General features: G+C 42.1%; 1 long non-coding RNA gene across 3 annotated transcripts in view; it reads left to right on the top strand.

Annotated features, from left to right (window-relative positions):
• Window positions 1–18,174, top strand: part of LOC141099199 (uncharacterized) — a 93,830-nt gene that overhangs the window by 35,226 nt on the left and 40,430 nt on the right. For 2 of the 3 annotated variants that reach the window (XR_012234450.1, XR_012234448.1), the window contains exon 2: window positions 12,534–12,651. This is a non-coding gene — a long non-coding RNA (uncharacterized lncRNA). Of the gene's footprint in view, window positions 1–12,533; window positions 12,652–14,751; window positions 15,213–18,174 lie in introns of all 3 variants that reach the window. The other variant, XR_012234449.1, reaches the window with a different exon arrangement.

An 18,174-nucleotide genomic window follows, 5' to 3' on the forward strand; every position in this document is an offset into this window, starting at 1 on the left:
TGACATCATAGGTAGACCACAACTATGAGAGTCAAAATAAGAAAACAAATCCAGAAAATCACCTTGTCTGATTTGGCAAGATTTATTTTTCAAATTATGGTGGGAAATAAGTATTTGGTCATTAACAAAAGATCTTCTCAATATTTTGTTATATATCCGTTGCTGGCAATGACTGAGTTTTCTGTAAGTCTTCACAAGGTTGGCACACACTGTTGGTGGTATGTTGGCCCATTCCTCCATGCAGATCTCCTCTAGCGCAGTGATGTTTTGATCCTGTTACTGGGCAACACGGACTTTCAAATCCCTCCAAAGGTTTTCTATGGAGTTGAGATCTAGAGACTGGCTAGTCCTCTCCAGGACCTTCAAATGCATTTTATGAAGCCACTCTTTTGTTGCCCTGGCGGCATGCTTGGGATCATTATCATGCTGAAAGACCCATCCACATTTCATCTTCAATGCCCTTGCTGATGGAAGGAGATTTGCACGCAAAATCTCACGATACATGGATCCATTTATTCTTTCATGTACACGGATCAGTTGTCCTAGTCCCTTTGCAGAGAAACAGCCCCAAAGCATGATGTTGCCACCCCCATGCTTCACAGTAGGTATGATATTCTTTGAATGCAACTCAGCATTCTGTCTCCTCCAAACCCGACAAGTTTTGTTTCTACCAAAGAGTTCTACATTGATTTCATCAGACCTTATGACATTCTCCCAATACTTTTCTGGATAATCCAAATGCTCTCTACCAAGCTTCAGACGGGCCCAGACATGTACTGGCTAAAGCAGAGGGAAACGTCTGGCACTGCAGGATCTGAGTCCCTGGTGGCATAGTGTGTTACTTATGGTAGCCTTTGTTACGGTAATCCCAGCTGTATGCAGGTCATTCACTAGGTCCCCCCCGTGTGGTTCTGGGATTTTTGCTCACCATTCTTGTGATCATTTTGACCCCACGGGGTGAGATCTTGCGTGGAGCCCCAGATGGAGGGAGATTAGCAGTAGTCTTGCATGTCTTCCATTTTCCTATTATTGCTCTCACAGTTGATTTCATCACACCAAGCTGCTTGCCTATTGCAGTTTCAGTCTTCAAAGCGTGGTGCAGGGCTAAAATTTTGGTTTTGATGCCCTTCAACAGCTCTGCACCACAGTGAAGATTGGAGAGTGACTGTTTGAGGTTGTGGACAGGTGTCTTTTATACTGATAAGTTCAAACAGGTGCCATTGCTACAGGTAATGAGTGGAGGACAGGAGAGTTGCAGGTCTGTGAGAGCCATAAATCTTGCATGTTTTTAGGTGACCAAAAACTTATTTTCTACCATAATTTGAAAAATAAATCTTGCCATATCAGACAAGGTGATTTTCTGGATTTGTTTTCTCATTTTGACTCTCATAGTTGTGGTCTACGTATGATGTCAGTAACAGGCCTCTCTCATCTTTTTAAGTGTGAGAACTTGCACAATTGGTGGCTGACTAAATACTTTTTTTCTCCACTGTAATTCTTTTTTTACAAAAGAAAAACGAACGCCACCAACAATGTGACGTACACTCCCCTAATGCACTTGCTAAAACTTAGACGACTCAACTAATAATTTTTTTTGCAAAAGAAAAGCGAACTAAACCAACAATGAGACGTGCGCTTCCCTAATGAACCCGCTAAAACTTAGATAATGCAACTAATACTCTATTCCTTTTTTTTCCTTTCTAAAAGATGATCGGTCGTCACTAACGCTGTGACACTGGCTATACTACCTCTAAAACTACGCTGTACTAACTATTATTATTATTTTCTAAAAAAAACCAATTGGTCATCACTAACACTGTGATGCTGGCTACGCTACCTTGCTACGACTTAAACTACGCTGTACTAACTATTATTTTTTTCTAAAAAAAAAAAATCGGACATTGCTTACACTGTGACGTTCACTACGCCAACTAGCTAAAAAAAGAAAAAGTCCTGTGGCACAGTCTCTGATCAGCAGAGATACTGATCAGAGCACTGCAGACACAGCATGAGCAAGAATGATTTGCGCGGAATGCTGCCCACGCGAAAAAAAAGTGCAAAAAAGTGCACTACAAATTCAATTGGAAGGGGCGAGGGGTGGTACTGGAAAAGGGATGGAGGGGACTGGGAAAGGGATGGGGGAGATGTTGCCGCTTTGCTGTGATCACGGATGAGTCACACAGCAGGCAGAGCACAGCACAGCACAGATGAACAGAGAGCATTGAAGCATGGCCGCATAAGACCCATTCATCCAAAAAAATACATTATACCAAAAAGATGGCAGAAATGGCCGTGACGTTTATTTGGGTTACATAAGATAATTTTAATAAATAATTTCAAAAAATAAATACCATATCACCAAGACATAACCAATCCACCCTAAACAAAGGGCGATTTCCCCACCATTAACATTACGACAGGGAATCGTAAATAAAGGGGAGGGAGGGAGGGATCTTCTTTCTTCATCCAGCAACGTAATGGAGCTGAGCTTGCTGACAGGGCAATTTATAAATAGAACTAGCCCTACTAAAATGCATCACCACCAATCAGAAACAGTTTAAAAAAGGCGCCAAGAACTGGATTAAACCAGTTTTTGTTTGAGTACGTGCTTGCCATGAAACAGTCATTTGACCTCAAATTGACCCCAGTATCACCTGTTCCTATAAAATAGAAAATACTGAAGGAAAATTCAGGGCCTAAGCGGCCATGAGTCCCCCCTATATTAAATTTTGTCCTACGGGGGGAGGGCTAACATGGCCGCATAAGACCCATTCATCCAAAAAATACATTGCACCAAAAAGATAGCAGAAATGGCCGTGACGTTTATTTGGGTTACATAAGATAATTTTAATACATAATTTCAATAAATAAATACCATATCACTTAAACCATATTACCAAGACATAACCAATCCACCCTAAACAAAGGGTGATTTCCCAAATGCCAAGGCTCGAAGAGTCATGGCTCCCCAAAACCACACAGCCATTTCTCCACCATAGACTACAAGTCCAGGTTGAATATATCCAAGCCTATGTCAGATAAGTGGACCGAGTCGCCTCTATAAAGTCCTGGCACGAAACCTTCGAGCTCCACATGTCTAAAGGAGAAACCACCAAGCATAGGGAAAAACTTGTTCATTCCTCTGTTAACTCTCTTACGTATTTTTTCTTAAAAAAAGAAACTTGTTATTAGCCCAAGCCAATCTGGGAATGATTTCAGAAAAAATGAAACTGGTTTGCGGGAAGGATTGTTTCAGGCTTATTACATCTGATCTCAAGAAGGCTAATAAATCCAGAGTTTTCATTTTTCCAAGATCATTGCCAGTGACAAGTATAATAACTAAATTCGGGTAAGGTAGATGGTCACAACATTTCTTGAATTCTAAAATAAAATTCACCCATCTCATCCCACGAACACTGTGCCAAAAAATTTGAACATAAGTTCTCAGAATACGATCTCTGGCTGGCCCTCTTCTGGGCCCAGTAAATAAATGAGTGCCCGATGATCCATACAATCATGGGACCTAGAAACAAATAAGGATTAATAATCATATAAATCGTGTCTAACATACAACTTATAGCTTTTGGACTCCCATCTTCCCATTTTCATAATCTCAGAATTGCACAAACCGGATCTCGCTGCCTCCGTCGCTGCTCCAATTCTGAAAGAATGTGATGTTATGTTCAAATTTTCCCAATTCAACAAATGAAGACATTTTTTAAGGATGCTATTAAACTGAAAAATGGTGGCCGGAGAATTATCCCTATGAAAGAAAAGGGGGCCCATACCGTTCGGTCTAATATCAAGCCATTTTTTAACATTGGTTACAGGGCATATCACGTCGTCGTGAACTGAATCTAATTGCAATCTGGCACCTCTGCCCCACTGATATGTTTTAGATTTTCTTATGAAGAGAAAAAGGACCGAATCATGAACGTTAATGTCTGAAAGCGAGAGACCTGAGGGTTCCTTTTTAGTAGCCGAGACTAATTCCCCTACTCTGAGGGCACCGAAAAAGGCAAGAGAAAATGCAGCGCAAAAAAGTGTAGTCTCGAAGGGGTTCAAACATACTTGGAGAGACAATCATAGCTCTTTTAGTAAAGCTAGAGATATAGGTCTACGAGAATCAGGACTGAAGTTGCCCTTTTGATTCCCTTCAAAAACTGTTTTATGGGAAAAATTCTTGTTAGAGGAGGGTTACCTAATAATTTTAAGAAAAAGGAAACCGCTGCCAAGTATTTAGAAACCGCCGAAAAGGAAAGGACTTTTTGTACTAGCGATTCTACGAATCACAAGCCTGCATTAGGACTAGCAGACATATGATTAAAGTTATGCAATATGCAAAATTCTATCCATCGTTGCCATGTGGCTGAATAATCAGCCTATGTTCTCTTTGATACAGAATGTTCAATGAAATGCGGGATTATACTGAGATTATGTACCAAATTGACTGAGGGCAGGGTGTTGCTTCTGTATCCGCATTGGGAACCTGTTGGTAAAAATTCAACCGCTCACCAAGACATAAAGACTTAGCAAGCAAAGCTTTTTCGCTGCAACCCAATTTTGCTTTAATCCAAATGCTATGCTTAAAACAAAAGACGACAAATTGTCTTAAAATCATGGCCGCCCAAGAGTTCTTAGAAGATAGGGTATTGACAGCAAAAACGAATCCTTGATTAGGGGATAAAACAACTAATCTGCGGTTTTGTAATGAGGACCCCCATAGCTGAATTGCCAATAAAATAGTAAAAAGTACCACAATGTTTTTGGATATTTTTGAGTCAATCCAAGATTTAGGCCACGATTGAACTGACCAGTGGGTTAGAAAAATAACTGAGCATCCCGCAAAAATGTCTGCAGCGAACAGGAGAGGCAAAGAATCAGTTAATACAAAATTAGACTGTAAACAGGATCTCCCATTGAACTCTGAGAGGAATCTTAGCCAAACTTTTATATCTGCTTTCATCTCTGAAGTGACTCTAATGTGGAAAAAGGGGGAGGAAAGGCCCGACGTTGCATCATACAGGCATCTGGAAAACACACGACCCATAGGCATAATGCGAAGGGCAAATGTTAATATCCCAGTACTGATTGTAGCTCTTTCAAAGTAATCTTTTCCTTGGACAATATACTGGTCAGGGATTTCTGGAGTTTCAATACCTTTTCCATAGGCAAGCTGCATTCCATCCTCTCAGTGTTCAAAGAGATGCCTAAAAATTCAATAGAAGTGGAAGGGAGAACCGTTTTTTCTTTAGCAATTGGAACCCAAAAAAATTCACACATAGATAAGAATTTTTTAAGAGTAATTAAATATGTCTGGGAATCAGGGGGACCAATAAAAAGAAAATCGTCCACATAGTGTAAAATACCAGACGCTGGAAACTGACTCAATTACCCAATGCAAAAAAGTTGAAAAGCTCTCAAAGTAAGAGCATGATAGGGAAAAACCCATAGAAAGGCATTTATCGAAAAAATACTTGTTGTCAAAAGCGAATCATAAAGAATTAAAACTGGCCAGGTGAACCGGGAGGATTCTGAAAGCAGACTTTATGTCTGATTTTGACAACAGAGCATTCCTTCCAAACTTCCTAATCAAATCAATGGCTAGATCAAAAGATGCATAACATACAGTACATGCCGATTTGTCTATTTCATCATTCAGCGAAAAACCTTTTGGATATGACAAATGATGAATTAGCCGAAAAGAACCAGGTTCTTTTTTAGGAACTACGCCTAGGGGGAGAAATACGGAAATTAGTGAAAGGAGGGGAAGACAATGGGCCTGCTACTCTACCTAATGAAACTTAGTGAAAATTTTTTTCCTTAGCTACTTCAGGGCACAATAATGGAGAAATTAAATTCTTCTGAATAATACAACTCAAACCATTGAAAGTGGGAATGAGAAAGCCAAAAGAGAATCCTTTGAATAAGAGTTCGCTAGTCTCCCTGTTTGGGTAGCTGTTTAGCCAATAAAGCATTCTTTCCACTCTCACTGGTGTCTGAGCCCTTGAAAACAAAATCTCTGGAAGCTTGTTGTTGAGAGGTCTGTTTTTTAACCCCTTTCTGTCATGTGACGTACTATCCCGTCCATGTGCCCTTGGACTTAATTCCCAGGGACGGGATAGTACATCACAGCGATCACGTGGTGAGCGCCGCTGATCTCGGCCGGGTGTCAGCTGATTATCACAGCTGACACCCAGCACAATGTGTCAGGGGCGGTCACGGATCGCCACCGACACGTTAACCCCTTGCACACCGCGATCAAACTCGATTGCGTTGTACCGGGGGTTAAAGGGAAGCATCGGCAGGGAGGGGGCTCCCTCCGTGCTTCCCTGAGCCCCTCACAGCAGCGCAATGTGCAGCGCTGCTGCGGGGGGCTCCATCCCTGCAGGTCCCCGAATCCAAGATGGTGACGGGGACCTTCCGGGGGCCTTCAGGGAGCTGGCTTCCTCATGCCTGCAAAGCGCAGGTAAGGAGGAAGCCTTGTGCAGTGCCTGTGATAGATCGCTGATCTGTCACAGTGATCTGTGATGTGACAGATCAGCGATCTGTCACATGACAGTGATGTCCCCCCTAGGACAATGTAATAAATTAAAAAAAAAAGTGTAAAAATAATTTTTAAAAATGCGCTAATTTAAAAAAAAAAATATATTCTCTAATTCATTTTTTGGAAAAAAAAAAAAGCAATAAAAGTACACATATTTGGTATCGCCGCGTCCATAACGACCCGCCCTATAAAACTGTCCCATTAGTTAACCCCTTTAGCAAACCCCTTAAAAAATAAAAATAAAAACGAAGCAAAAAATAATGATTTATCATATCGCCAAACAAAAAGTGCAATAACGTGTGATCAAAAAGACGCATATAAATACCATGGTACCAATGAAAACGTCATCTTGTCCCGCAAAAAATGAGCTGCCATACAGCATCATCAGCAAAAAAATAAAAAAGTTATACCTCGCAGAATAAAGTGATGCAAAAATAATTATTTTTTATATAAAATTGTTTTCATTGCATAAAAGCGCCAAAACAAAAAAACGGCCTAAATGAGGTATCGCTGTAACCGTACTGACCCGAAGAATAAAAGCGCTTTATCAATTTTACCGCAGGCGGAACGGTGTAAACGCACCCCCCAAAAGAAATTCATGAAACGCTGGTTTTTGTTCATTCTGCGTCCCAAAAATCGGAATAAAAAGTGATCAAAAGATGTCACAGGCCCGAAAATGATACTAATAAAAACGCCAACTCGTTTCGCAAAAAATAAGACCTCACATGACTCTATGCATCAAAATATGGAAAAATTATAGCTCTCAATATGTGGTGATGCAAAAACTATTTTTACAATAAAAAGCGTCTTTTAGCGTGTGACAGCTGCCAAAAATAAAAACCCACTTTAAATAGTAAATCAACCCCCCCGTTATCACCCCCGTAGTTAGGGAAAAATAATAAAATTAGAAGAAAATGTATTTATTTCCATTTTCTCATTAGGGTTAGAGCTAGGACTAGGGTTAGGGTTAGGGTTAGGGCTAGGGTTAGGGATGAGATTAGGGTTAGGGGTGTGTTGGGGTTAGGGTTGAAGTTAGAATTGGGGGGTGTCCACTGTTTGGGCACATAAGGTGCTCTCCAAATGCAACATGGCGTCTGATCTCAATTCCAGCCAATTCTGCGTTGAAAAAAATCAAATGGTGCTCCTTCCCTTCCAAGCTCTGCCATGCACCCAAACAGTGTTTTACCCCCACATATAGGGTATCAGTCTACTCAGGACTCCTGTTATCCTTAGGAAAATAAAAAATTGGGGGCAAAAATATCATTTTTGTGGAAAAAAATGATTTTTTTATTTTCACGCCCGGGCGTTATAAACTTCTGTGAAGCACTTGGGGCTCAAAGTGCTCACCACACATCTAGATAAGTTCTGTGGGAGGTCTAGTTTCCAAAATGGTGTCACTTGTGGGGAGTTTCAATAGTTTAGGTACATCAGGGGCTCTCCAAACGCACATGACACTCGCAGACCATTCCTTCAAAGTCTGCATTCCAAAACATCACTACTTCCCTTCCGAGCCCCGACGTGTGCCCATACAGTAGTTTTCTCCCACATATGGGGTATCAGCGTATTCAGGACAAATTGGACAACAACTTTTGGGGTCCAATTCCTCCTGTTACCCTTGGGAAAATAAAAAAAATGGGGACCAAAAGATTATGTTTGTGGAAAAATTACGATTTTTTTTTTATTTTCACGCCCGGGTGTTATAAACTTCTGTGAAGCACTGGGGGGGGGGTTCAAGGTGCTCACCACACATCTAGATAAGTTCCTTGGGGGGTCTAGTTTCCAAAATGGTGTCATTTGTGGGGGGTTTTCACTGTTTTGGTACATCAGGGGTTTTCCAATCGCGACATGGTGTCCAATCTCAATTCCAGCCAAGAAAGTCAAATGGCGCTGCTTCCCTTCTGAGCTCTGCCATGCGCCCAAATAGTCGTTTACACCCACATATGGGGTATCAGCGTACTCAGAATAAAATGCACAATAACTTTTAGGGTCCTCTTATCCTTGGGAAAATAAAAATTGGGGTGAAAAGATCATTTTTGTGGAAAAAATATGATTTTTTAATTGTACGACTGTGCGTTATAAACTTCTGTGAAGCCCTTGTGGGTTCAAAGTTCTCACCACATATCTAGATAAGTTCCTTGGGGGGTCTAGTTTCCAAAATGGGGTCACTTGTGGGAGGTTTCCACTGTTTAGGTACATCAGAGGCTCTCCAAACGTGACATGGCGTCCGATCTGAATTCCAGCCAATTTTGCATGGAAAAAGTCAAACGGCGCTCCTTCCCTTCTGAGCTCTGCCATGCGCCGAAACAGTGGTTCCCCCCACATATCAGGTATCAGCGTACTCAGGACAAACTGCACAATAACTTTTGCAGTCCAATTTCTCCTGTTACCCTTGGTAAAATAAAAAAAATTGAACCTGAAGTATTTTTTTTGTGAATAAAAGTTAAATGTTCATTTTTTTTTAAATATTCAAAAATTCCTGTGAAGCACCTGAAGCGTTAATAAACTTCTTGAATGTGTTTTTGAGAACCTAAAGGGGTGCAGCTTTTAGAATGGTGTCACTTTTGGGTATTTTCTATCAAATAGACCCCTCAAAGTGGCTTCAAATTTGATGTGGTCCATAAAAATAAAATGGTGTTGCAAAAATTAGAAATAGCTGGTCAACTTTTAAACCTTGTAACTTCCTAACAAAAAAAAATTTTGGTTCCAAAATTGTACTGATGTAAAGTAAACATGTGGGAAATGTTAGTTATCAAGTTTTTTGTGTGCCGTATCTCTGTGATTTAAGGGCATAAAAATTCAAAGTTGGAAAATTGCAAAATTTTCAAAATTTTCGCCAAATTTCCATTTTTTTCACAAATAAACTCAAGTTATATGAATGAAATTTTACCACTAGCATGAAGTACAAAATGTCACGAGAAAACAATGTCAGAATCACCGGGTCAGAATTGTAAAAATTGGCCCGGTCATGAACGTGCAAACCACCCTTTGGGGTTAAGGGGTTAAAACATTTGGACACTGGGTGAGTGTTACCGCAGAAGGAACACTCGTGACAAAATCGACAGCTATTGCGCCATTTACAGGAGGATTCGTTAAATGCAAAGCAAAAACCTCTTTTTACAGATGGGTAAGACATCTGCTTACTCGCGTATTGACGCTGTGGAAGCATCAGGTTGATCCATAATCCAACGTCCTTCACACCCCATTTAAGTTCCGGATGTACTGCTAATTTCTGACTAAAAGCCTAGTCATAGCTGAGCCATGCGAAGCCACCAAAATTCCTGTAAGCTTCTAGAATAATGTCTATGTGCTGAAGCAAACTGCTACACAGGTGCGGAAACTTTTCGCCGACAACAGCAGAGTAAATCGAGAAGGCCTGGACCCAGTTGTTGAAAGACTTCAAAGAGCCACGTTTTGAATCGTCAGATTCTGTTTTGTCCTTCTCGAACCTACCCGGCTGTTCCCTGCAAGGGAGTAATGAAAATCAATCTACATATTTGTTCTCCCAAATAAGCTCCTTAACTGAAGCATTGAGGTGAAAACCTAATGGAGACAGCTCACAAGTGAGCTCCTCTTTAAATGGGTTCTGAGGGGAGGTGTTAACTTTTGCAATATTACCAACAGCGGCACTGGCGGTGCTAGCCAGTGAGCTGGAAGCACTGACAGCCTCACCCAAAGCCTCAGTGAACAAATTTTTGAACATTGTTTTAAAATCAATAAGCTGAAGGACAGACAGGGGGACATTCAAGCTCTCACCCCTTCCAGAAGTGGACTCCGCTTGCTCTTGATCTGAAGAACAGCCCGCCCTCGGACGCTGAGACACGGGGAGGGGCAGCTGACACCCGCCGGATGCCGGGCATTCTTCTTCCCCTGATGTTGCTGACTCCAGATGAGCTGGAGGCGGGCGTCTGGAGTTCGGAGACAGTGTGGTGCCGCTCGGCCTAGCTGCCGCAGCGCTTTTATAGCCGCAGCAGGTACCAGCACCTCCGGAGACTGATGATTCTGTCACAGACGAGACCCAGCGGTCGCACTGAATGTCTCGCGCTGGGCTGCGAGACTTCCTTGTTGCAGGGCGGGCAGAAGACGCGCGCTCTTCCTGTGCGCGCCTGGAGGCTCTCGGCGGGGTCACCGGCGGTGAGAATGACGTCCGTGGCTTCCTCACTCTCTAGGCACTGGTCGACCTCAGAGTGGCAGGCTGTTCATCGGTCTGCGGTAGCGGCGAGGAGCGCCGTTCAGGTAAAGGAGGGATGGCTTCCGGAGCTGCCAATATAGGTTTCATAGCCAGACAGCTCCTCAGCCAATCCTCTCCATCACTTTCTCCGGCCCTGGCTACCAACTGCTGCAGTAGGCTCTCCATTGAGGGAAGTACTTGGCTTATCTTCTTTCTACATCCAGCAACGTAATGGAGCTGAGCTTGGTGACAGGGCAATTTCTAAATAGAACTAGCCTTGCTAAAATGCATCACCACCAATCAGAAACAGTTTAAATAAGGCGCCAAGAACTGGATAAAACCAGTTTTTCTTTGTGTACGTGCTTGCCATGAAACAGTCACTTGACCTCAAATTGACCCCAGTATCACCTGTTCATATAATATAGAAAACACTGAAGGAAAATTCAGGGCCTAAGCGGCCATGAGTCCCCCCCTGTATTAAATTTCATCCTACGGGGGGGGCTAACAGGAGGTAGGAGATCGCCGGGGAGATCACGCTGGCCACCAATGAATTATTTTCTCAGGTGGCACAGAGAGGCTGGAGGGCCACTCTGCATGGCAAATCTGAGGTAAAGATGGCGTGCAGGGCGGTGATCGCTATTTTAGATTAACCCCTTTGGTGCTGATAGGCTAGAAACTCTTGTTCAGCCAATTCGCGCCATATGGGTTAATCAGGTGAGGTGGCATCACGATTACCCCACCCATTGTGATGGCTGTGATTGGTGTTCAGAGTTCACCTGCCAATCACAGCGATCGCCGATGCAGGGGGGGCAGATCAGCCCCCCGTGGAGACGTGCCAGGATGGTCTGCTGTTAGGGACAGCAGCCATCATAACCCGTTCATTGCGTGATGCAGTGCCGTGACCAGAAATAGCAGTACTAGTACTGAAGTTTGTCGTAACACACCTCCCGCAGAGCAGTGCTAGTACAGCGCATGTTGGGAAGGGGTTAAAAACTGAATAGCTGAATCCTTCTAAGCTCTATGTAGAATCCAGAGATCAATTTTCCCATAAGTCACTGCAAAAGTCAATGGCAGAAGGGAGGGGCAGAGCCAATTGGTCAGGAGTTGAAAAGTGGGATGATTTATGCAAGGAAAATAGACTTCCTATTTCCACAGAGCAGGGAAGAGAGAAGAATTAGATGGGTAGAAAGGCAAAATGAGCACAGTGCTATGTAATATGATCATTGCAACATATTAGGAGGATGAAAACTTTCCTTGCACTTGATGGCTAATTTAATCCATCCACAAGTGGCTGTTAACCGGTTAAATGCCATTGTCAATCATTGACAGCAGCTATTAACACGTGCAAACAGGAAGTGCATCATTGATCCCGTTCATCAGCGCTCCCATCACGTGATCAAGGGGCGCCGATGGGTTGTCATTACAGCCGAGTGTCTGCTAAAGACCCTTTGCCTTTCATGATGCTTTTCCTATGCCAGTGTTCATTGGGGATCGTGATTTTTGCTATACATAGCAGTGCTTGGCCACTGCTATGTATAGCACAGGTGATCGGGCGATCTCAGGTTTCTGTATAATACAGAAAAAAATAAAAATACACCAAAAAAGTTGCAATTATGCCCTTTTTACTCCATTATAAATAAAACAATAACAAAATAATAAATGCACGTTTGGAATCTGTGTACTCTTACTGACCTTAGGAGTCGTGTTGCTAGGTCAGTTTTACAATATATTGAACAAAATAAATTAAAAAAAAAAAATTTGTGGAAATGCACTTTTTTGCAATTTCAACATACTTGGAATTTTTTTCCTGTTTTTCAGTACATTATGTGGAGAAATGAATTGAGTCATTCAAAAATACAACTCAGACCTCAGGAAAGAAGCCCTCATATGGCTATATGGTTGGAAAAACAAAAAAGATATGGAAAATCGTCAACAGGTAAAGGAGTTAAATTACTGTGATATACTGTTTCAAACATTATATGGTAACAATGATTCTGTATGGAGAAATATATGGGCCTCATTACTCTGTATAGCGCACTATGCGGTGGCCATAATACTGTATGGAGTAATATACTGTCCGTTTTTGGAGCTATTGGAGAATTTAAAATGGATATCAGTCATGAGATGTAAAAAATGAAGTATTTTTCATTGTACTAAACCGCTATTTCTCTGCCGTATCGGAGCATCATGAGTTGTGGTATGTGTTAAGGGGGCGCTCTTTGGCCCAGGGCACATGAAAACCTGGAGCCAGCCCTCCCCCCCACACAAATTTAGCCAAATAACCCCCATTTTTCAGTGCGTAACTAGCATTATGAAGTAAATTAAGGTTGAAATGCTTCAGTAATAAGAACTGATGTTTTTGGCATTCAAAAGGGCACTGTAGGTGTGTTTCCTGTCCTCCACTCCCTGCCGACTTTGCTTCCCCATTGACTTGCATTGGGTTTCGTGTTTCGGTCGGCCTTTTCACGATAATCGGCCGATACCCCCACACAAATTTAGCCAAATAACCCCCATTTTTCAGTGCGTAACTAGCATTATGAAATAAATTAAGGTTGAAATGCTTCAGTAATAAGAACTGATGTTTTTGGCATTCAAAAGGGCACTGTAGGTGTGTTTCCTGTCCTCCACTCCCTGCCGACTTTGCTTCCCCATTGACTTGCATTGGGTTTCGTGTTTCGGTCGGCCTTCGACTTTTCACGATAATCGGCCGATTTCGTTCAACCCGACTTTTGCGAAAGTTGGGTTTCGTGAAACCCGACTCGACCCAAAAAAAGGCAAAGTCGCTCATCTCTAATCACAAATTAATAAGTTTTCATGTATCCTTTAATAAGATGTGTAGTAGAGGGGTTACAAGGACACTAAATTCAGGAAGGCAAATTTCCAACGGATGAGAGATGATCTTGGTGCAATTAACTGGGACGATATCCTGAGACATAAAAATACACAAAGAAAATGGGAGACGTTTATTAGCATCCTGAATAGGGCCTGTGCACAATATATACCATATGGGAATAAACATGCTAGAAATAGGAGGAAACCACTATGGCTAAATAGAGCTGTAAGGGGTGCAATAAGAGACAAAAATAAAGCATTTAGAGAATTAAAGCAAGTAGGTAGTGATGTGGCATTAAATAAATACAGAAAATTAAATTAATTCTGTAAACGCTGCATTTCTTAATATTGTCGGCTGCTTTTTCGAGTTCAGAAGAGACCAACATAACCGGTTTTGATTGTCTCTACTGAAATTGAAGAAGGAGCCTATAGAGGCCAGAAATTCTTTTTTTTTGTGAAATGTTTTACGAATAAATGTAACTAGTTCATGTACAATGTTAGTATAGCCTGTCATATGTCCTGGAGTCTCCCAAAGACTTTGGCTATTGGAAAATCCAAAGTCCTTGGACGACTGTTTAAGAACGTGTCAGGGAAATTCATGCTCACTTTCATTTCTAATAAAATGGGTGTGATTTTGTGTATTAAAAATGTATTTTAAGCGCAAAGAATATTATGGGCCCTAATGTGAACAAATGTATGTTGGTAATGTGAATAATATAATAAGAACAATTTCATAGAATGCTTAAAATACTAGTGATATGGAATGGAATGTGTTAATGTATTAGATATAGGGAAAGTGTAGGGGTAAGAAATTAGGACATACTGTAGGTACAGAAATAGGATAAAGCATTAGATATATACAGTATAAGGATTCCAAAAGTGCAGTGGAGGTCACAATAAAATCAGGAAGTTGATAGTTACAGTATAGGAAATGTTAAAGTGTTTGGGAACCGCCTCAACATGGGATGTGCAGGGTTAGTTAAAAAGGAGAACACTTCCTGTTTCACGGAGATAAGATTAGATAGAAAGAAAGGTAAGAAAAGCCCAAGGCCAAAAAAGCACAAGTGGGTACGAACTTTTGGGCAGCATGTGGACAACCACCACTTTAATTATTATGCTTTGCTTATATAGTGCTATCTTTTTCACTTGAGATACATTATCATCACTATCCTCAATGAGGCTCACAATCTAGATTCCCTTTCAGTATGTCTTTGGATGGTGGGAGGAAATCAAGAGAACCTGTAGGAAACCCACGCAAACACGGGGAGAACATACAAACTGCTTGCAGATGTTGTCCTTCATGAGATTTGAACCAAGGACCCCAGAGTTGCCAGACTGCAGTGCTAACCACAAACTTAAGTGGACCTTCCTGGGACATCCAGAACATATGGCCCGAATTAGGTACAGAGGAGCGTGCATTAATCACTTTCCAGAAGGGAATAAACGGGAACCGTTTCAGAAAGGCAGGTTGGAACCCATGAGAGCTGCCAAGACTGCCAGACAAGGGATAACTCTGAAAAGAATGTGAATGTATCATCGTATTGTGCTGTCAATAGGATGGCGTTAGGACTGTTCAGTAAAGATAAACTGAAAAGGATCAAGCATCTCCTGTTCAATATGCGGGTGTTCCTGATCATGGAGTCAGCGGAGGATTCCGGCCAAACCGTGAGTGTAATAACTTATACCCACTGCATAAGGTAAATTGGACACTATTTACTTGTGATGTGCCAGGATGTAGAAACACAACAGCTCCTCGTCCATGACTACCACTTTGTGCACCTTACAACTGTTTCCTCACAATCACTAGAGCAGACATCTCCCACAATAATTAGAACAGGCATGGTTAGGGATGGCAATGCACCTCCATTCATTGTCTATGACTGACAGAAATGAATAAGTACAGCACCGATCTATTTCAGGCAGTCCCTCAGAGAAACAATGGAGCGTCATTGCACATGTCCAACTATAATGATTTATTAACAGAGAAAGTGAGGGATTACATGAAATAAGGACCCCAATTTTAGTAAATGTTGGGATCCCAGCAGTAGGATTCCCAAGGACAAGACATTATTCCCCTTTCCCACAAAGTTGGAAATATGTAATCGTCCAAAATATCTTAATATTCTGAAGTATTAAGATTTTACTTCACTGATAGAGGACTATTCCAACCACTGAAAACAAGCCCATTCCTCTGCCAAACTTTACAGTTGGCACAATGCAATCAGGCAGGTAACATCCTCTCTCTTGCATTTGCAAATTATCTCTTCAGAAAGGAGAGCTTGAAGTCTAGTGCTATATATTGGAAGTAGTAATCCTAAATATCAATATCGACCCTTTTATGAGTCATGTGTTGCATGCATGCCGCTAGGTTCAGATAGGGACGGAACAGGTCTCATGAATTCTTTGGAACTTTGGGGGAACCGTTACTCAGGGCGACCATGTACTGCAGCTTCCTCAGGCGCAAGATGGATCCACTTGCTCACACAGATACAATTGATAGAGTCCTCATGAACAGTTTAATGTCACAGCACATTCAGAACAATTCAAGTCTCTTAAGCACAGGCTTCATAAACAGTACAGCTTCTTATTAGAGGCACATTGACTAACAGTCTCTTTTGATAGCACAGTGTAGCACAGATCAAGACTCTTTGCAAAAGCACAGCAGTACACAGCATTCCTTTTAGCACAATGTAATGGAGGAGGGGGAGGGTTTGCTGAGGGAGATTATCCCTGGGACATGATTCCTAAGGGTCCCGTTACATTTAGCGATGCACCAGCGATCCCGACAATGATACGACCCGGTCAGGATCGCTGGTGCATCACTAAATGGTCACTAGTGAGCTGCCAAACAGGCAAATCTCACCAGCGATGCAGCGGCAGTTGGCGGTCGTTACTTACCTGTCAGACGCGGTGATGAAGACGTCCTCCCGCCCGCATCCACGCGTCGCTCGTCAGCACCAGCAGGAAGCACAGCAAGAAGCCGCTGCCGAGAAACGGCCCAGGACGTTCTCGCGCGATCAACGATAGCCAGCGGGGGAGCCGGTCGGAGGTAAGTGTCACATATAGCGATATTGCTAGCAATATCGTTTCTGCGTCACAAAATCGGTGACGCTTTAGCAATATTGCTAGCGATATCGCTATGTGTGAAGCCTCCTTTAGAGTTCTTATCTTCCTGCTCCTTATAGACTTACTCAGCTAGCAGTCGAGGAGTTACCCCATCTCCACTCTGTACTGGAATACTGTACCCCTCTCAGTCACTTGCCTGAAGGTTTTTGAGACAGATCACAGACAAACACTACAAGTCCCTTCCTGCTGCCAGAATAGTAAACAAGTTTCCCACAATCCCCCTGGGACTCTGCTAACAACTCCCTGTCTCCTGTGACTGTGTTAACCCCTCTAGTTGCTGGATGCTTTTGAAGCATGCATGTCACACATGCCATATGACATATGATAAAAAGCAAAACCGTATGCTCTACTTGCAAAAATATGATTAAGTGTGTTTTACCTTCATCAGTACAAAGCAAATTATCTGATTTGGCTGGATGAGAGGTCTGTTGTAAAAGGAAAGTGCCTGACCTGCCAGAAAATGGAGACTCTCTTCTCTGAATTGACAATTTGTATATTTAATTTACTAGAGCAGCATTGTATCGCCTATAAGTCTCCTCACACTGGCATGTCAGGCATGTCACAATCTAGAAGGAGAGATAATATCCTTTAGATCCCTAACATTTGCAAAACCCAGACTTGTCCATCAGACTGCCAGATAGTAAAGTGTGATTTGTCATTCCATAGTACACATTTCCACTGCTTCAAAGTCCAGTGGAGGTGTGATTGCCACAACTTCATCTGAAGCTTGGTGATTTAACCATGTGTGGTCATTCCATTCAATATTTCTGATAATATTAATACCAGGAAAGGTTTAGAACTGTGTCCTTGGTCTGCCACTAAATACTTCCACTCTCATAATCTGGAATACTTAGGAATTAAAACAATTCACAAACTGACTTTTTACTTTGGACTAAATAGCAAAGCCACTAAGGAAGACTCAAGGTCTCCAAAATTTCATTTTTAAACAGCAGAAAAAAAGGCAGCAACACTTACCTGCCCAGGTCTAAGAACAAATGCACTGCAGGGTGCAGCCAGCCCATAAAGCAAGATGTTAGCAACATACCCATTACTGGAGGGGGTGACTGCCCAGTATAAAATTGCACAATAAAGGCCCACATAGGGCGCTGTTCACACAGGGGAACTACACAGTGTCTGGCTCACAGCCTAATCACGCCCCTACTATTCGAGTAGGTGGGCTGGCCAGCACATCCTCAATGCATCCCAGTGTGAACACCCCTCATACGAGACCAAACGTGTTTGGGCTTGGCTGCACCCTGAAAATTAATATAGTGCAAAAAGTACACAATTAGTGAGGTATTAGCTGATATTTTGGCCAAAATACTTGAGCTCGTAAACTGTGCCAAAGTTCCTCACGCTTACGGGTCCCTACACTAAACTAAATAGCAAAGCCACTAAGGAAGACTCAAGGTCTCCAAAAAAAACAGTTGTTTCCAAAATTGTGCTGTTGTAAAGTAGACATATGGGAAATGTTATTTAGTATGTGTCACATAACTCTGGT

The sequence above is a fragment of the Dendrobates tinctorius genome, unplaced genomic scaffold (genome assembly GCF_039654945.1).
Source record: "Dendrobates tinctorius isolate UK_male_01 unplaced genomic scaffold, ASM3965494v1 ptg000098l, whole genome shotgun sequence".
Taxonomy (NCBI): Eukaryota; Metazoa; Chordata; class Amphibia; order Anura; family Dendrobatidae; genus Dendrobates; species Dendrobates tinctorius.